Below are 5,145 nucleotides of genomic sequence, written 5' to 3'. Positions count from 1 at the left end.
GTGTGTGTGTGTGTGTTACTTTTTATTTGTTTCAATCATTGGACTACAGCCATGGTCGAACACCACCTTGTCGGGTGAATCAAACAAATCCACTCCAGACTTATTTTTAAATCTGACACTTAGACACGAACTTACACACACACACACTAACACACACACATACAAACACACATACACACACACATATTCATACAGGGAGTGGCAGAAAGGTTGCCCTGATCTCAAAGGTTAATAAAAGACAAACACATGACGATACAAGAAAAAAATGATACCCTCCACTCCAGGCCATGGCGGGTACTACCTGGCATTTAAGGAACTTCATAGAAATACAATGTTTTTCATGCAACTTCATGCATGTTTTCTATTTCTTGTTTTCTATTAACCTTTGAAATCGGAACAACCTTTCTGCTGCACCCTGTATATATATATATATATACATTACTATCTACTAATATATTGCATATGAACAAGGGTACATATACGCACACATAAGTGTGACTATACATGTGTCTATATATATATATATATATATATATATATAAACACACACACACATATATATATATATATATATATATATATATATATGTATATAATATATATATATATACATGTATGTATGTATGTATGTATGTATGTATGTATGTGTGTGTGTGTGTGTGTGTGTGTGTGTATGTATTATGGAGAGGGAGTTGAAATTTACAGAAAAACAAAAGACGAAGAGAGATATATAAACAAGCTGGGAAGGTGAGAAAGTCTTTTACATTTCGAGCCTACGCTCTTCAACAGAAAGAAACACGAGGAAATAAACAGAGAGAATATATATGCGCATATATATATATGTGTGTGTGTGTGTGTGTGTGTGTGTGTATAAATTTACATATATATATATACACACACATATATATATACATATATATATATATATATATACACACACTTCATATATACATCAACTTTGAAGATGTAACCCTGGTCACAGATGAGGTTGACACAAACTCAGCTGCTGGCCCTGGGGGGTTTCCAGAGCTTCCTTGCAAGTGACAAGCTCCCAGACAAACTCGAGAAAGGGATAATATGCCCTGTCCATAAGGGAGAAAGCAGAGCAGATGCTAAAAATTATAGGCCTATCTCTCTGACGTCACACATCTGCAAAGTCATGGAACGGATAGTTTCGCAAAAACCTAATCGTCTTCCTTGAAGAAAATGACTTGCTGACTGACACCCAGCATGGATTTCGACCAGGTAGAAGCTGTCTAACATAGCTCTTGCAACACTACGACTGGGTGTTAAAGCAGCTGCTAAATGATTCAAGTATCTCGACTTTGCAAAAGCCTTTGATAAAGTCGATCATAGTATGATATGTCACAAACTGCGTGATCTCGGCATAGGCGGAAAATTTGGAGAGCGGCTGCACGACTTTGTAAATGATAGTTGTCAGGCAGCGGTGACCAGCGGAGCCACCTCCAAGGAAACACAAATCGCAAGTGGTGTTCCACAGGGCACTGTCCTAAGGTCACTACTATCTATTCATAGTGGCGCCTTCAGACATTCCCTCAGCTGCTCAGATAGCCAGCCTTGCTAGCTATGCAGAATCCATCCGGCCATTCGCCTGCACACTGTCACCATCTTCGTGACATCCATGTGAAACGAGGCTTCGTTGCTCATATCAATCCCAAGATTATGCGCAAGAGATAACAGCAGCTTAGGGTTAGGGTTAGGGTTAGGGTTAGGGTTAGGGTTAGGGTTAGCTTAGGGTTTCAAAGTCTCACAGAGTCATTTGAAATATTTGTAAGTTATACTTAAATATTTATACATACCTGTTATTTAACTCACTCGCTCTCTCTTTCTCTCCCTCGCTCTTTTTTTTTTCCAAATGTGTATGTGTGCGTGTTCTATGTATGTGTGTATGTATGTATGTATGTATGTTGTGCGTGCGTATGTGTATGTTTATATATGTATAATCTCTAATAATAAACGGCAAGTTTGTGTGTTTGTGAATTTGTTACTTTAGCTCCTCCGAGACTATCCAACAGACCTTCATGAAACTTGAAACGTGGGGTGGGGGGCAGGGTTATGCCCATGCGGTCACTTACGCACTTGGAATTTGTAAAAACATCCATTTTTATTCAGTATCGATTTTTCAAAAATCGTAGAATTTTGGCATTTTTGCATTTGCCATCGTGACATCAATTTGACGGAAAATGCCGAAATTTGACGAAAAATGTTTCATGTGTATAAACAGACAGTTTAACGGTAATTCTTCATTTCAATGCGAATTGTTTTGACTTGCTTAAACTTATTTCAATTCGTTGTTTTAATTCCACAGCGTTTCAGGATTTGATTAGGTAAGAGCATTTTATTTCTCAAGCAAAATTAAGGCATTTTGTGCACTCTCCGTCGTGACATCAATTTGACGAGATCTATCCCAAAGCGCAAAATTTCGCCATTTTGCGCACATGCACAAAAATGACGACGACACGAGTTCGCTACCAGACTCTGCTCAATTTTTAATCAATTAATATAGATTTTAAGTTTTTGAAAAATGCCGATATTTAACGAAAAATGTTTTATGGTTATCAACAATCATCTTATTAACGGTAATTTATTTAGCATTTGGAGACGCAATAGCCCAGTCGTTAGGGCAGCGGGCTCGTGGTCATAGATTGCGGTTTCGATTCCCAGACCGGGCGTTGTGAGTGTCTATTGTGCAAAAACACGTAAAGCATTTTGATTTACTAAAACTTATTATTTCAATTCGTTATTTTAATTCCCCAGCGTTTCAGGTTTTGAATGGGTAAGAGCATTTTATTTCTCAAGCAAAATTTAGGCATTTTGCACACTAGTCGTCGTAACATCAATTTCACGAAATCTGCCCCCAAAAGCGTAAAATTTCGTACATGTACAAAAATGACGGCGACATGGGTTCGCTACCAGACTCAACTCATTTTTTCGTCAAATTGGTCCTATCCATTATTATAGATTTTAAATTTTTGGAAAATGGCAAAATTTGACGAAAAATGTTTCGTGGCTATAAACAGACATCTTATTAACGGTAATTTATTACCGGGTACCTCAGCTAGTTATTTAACTAATACAAACAGAACGTATGTTTGTTAAGCAAATTGTTTCATCTCTTTCCGTACTAAATTCTTTGTGTAACTAATATTTCGAGAAAAAACGCCCTAAGCATAATTCAGATTGCTGGACTTTGGATATTCTTCAAACTTAATTCTGTTGATTAAAATTGTCACATCGACATTAAGCCTTCTAATTTTGGCAAATTTTCATGAACAGAGACTTCTAGCAGCTTTGCAAATATAGAGTTGTTAGTGTACAAATTGCTTTCCGGTGAAGGAGAGAGAGAGACAAAGAGAGAGAGAGACAAAGAGAGAGAGACAGACACAGAGAGAGAGACGGTCTCACTGAATTTTCCATCCAAATGCTAGGATATAGAATGGTTACACCCCAGGCTATACTCCAGAGTGTTGCATGTGTATATTGGTGTGGGCGTGTGTGTGTGTGTGTGCGTGCGCGCACGTGCGTATATGTATGTGTATGCAAGATTTGGTTTTGCAGATGTTTGTGTACAGTTAAAATTGGTGGTAGAAATAGAAGGTATGTAAGGTGTTCCCTTAGTTTGAGTTCATGAGGTATAGACTTAGTGTTTACCACACACAACACACACACACAAACACACACACACACACACATACACACACATACATATACACACACCTTCGCAATAGCATTCTCATCTTGGCATATTACTAGTCCTTGAAACCCATTTCCACCATTGGCGCGTCCACAAGAAATACAGTTTATACAAGTTTAATTAAAGTCGTAGAAAACAAATTTGCGCAAAACAATGTATTTTACTGATTTTTCCAATTAGTTTGTCTGCTAAGCTAACATTCTGCTTTAAAATATTACTGAAATGCATAACTGAATTTTCTGGACTTATCACAGAAAAACCTGCTGTTGTGCATACATGAAAGTTTAACAAACGAAGCGAAATTGATGTCAGAAGGCAAGTAATTATAATTCGGTCGTGAGCGATTTATGTCGAAATATCAACTATAATGATAATTCATACTTGAAACGGAGTGAAATAAATTGCGTGATGCAAAAAATATTAGCATACATACATATATACATGCATACATACATGCATACATACCCTGTTGATGTTGAAATTTCACTGAAGGAGCCTTAGCTCTAGGTTAGAAACCGGCTCTTTCTCTATTGGCAGAAAATCTTGAAATAAAACTGAATGACATACACACATACACACATACATACATCGCATGTACTCTGGCAATATGTTCTTATTTGTACGTCTCGTCATAGTGTATTAGGGCATGTACCAACAAACTTCCAGAAAAACTTAGAAATACTCGGTTTCACGAAAAAAGAAAGAGCAAATGAAAATGACACAGTTTCTTTAAATCCAATCTATTAGGAGCCTAGTGAAGTTTCGTAAGACGTTCCAAAAGTTCTCCATCTGAGATTCTTATGTGAATAGATGCACATACTTGGATGTATGCTTCGACAGTTCAACCAACACACCAACTCAACCACATATTTGCAAATATCGGGAACTCTCTTAACTCAAAAGTCTTGTCGATTTCTTAGCAACTGGCTTGAACTCTCTTAAGAAAAATTTAGATAAAACTCAAAGAAATATCATACATACATACACTGAATGAAAAAAAAAAACAAGAAAAAGGCAAGAGGGACAAATTCTAATAAACGTGTTATTAGTCTAGCATTTGAAAGGGAAGGGAACAGTTCCTTAACGTTTCGGACGCTAGTCCTTTATCATAAAAACGAAAAGGAGAAAAGGTGGTGGAAAAAAAGGAACAAGATAATTCTAGGTGCCACGTGAGAATGCCGTTCTACGGGGAGGAATTAGGAACATATCAAGAAGCGGAGTGTTGAGTGCATATATAGGAAGGTATCCATGTGTGTGAGTGGTGTGGGGTGATGCGGGCGTGCACACAGACACAAACACACACATATATATATATAAGTTTAACCAGACTGAAAAGCATGAAAAGACAACATAGAAGAGTGGGGGGGGTGGAATTCTGTCATTCCATATCTCGGCATTTGAAGATTTCGTTGTGTCTCTACACGACGCGC

This window comes from Octopus bimaculoides, chromosome 3 (genome assembly GCF_001194135.2).
Source record: "Octopus bimaculoides isolate UCB-OBI-ISO-001 chromosome 3, ASM119413v2, whole genome shotgun sequence".
NCBI lineage: Eukaryota > Metazoa > Mollusca > Cephalopoda > Octopoda > Octopodidae > Octopus > Octopus bimaculoides.
The sequence above is the reverse complement of the archived record's forward strand: the minus strand, read 5'-3'. Positions refer to the sequence as shown.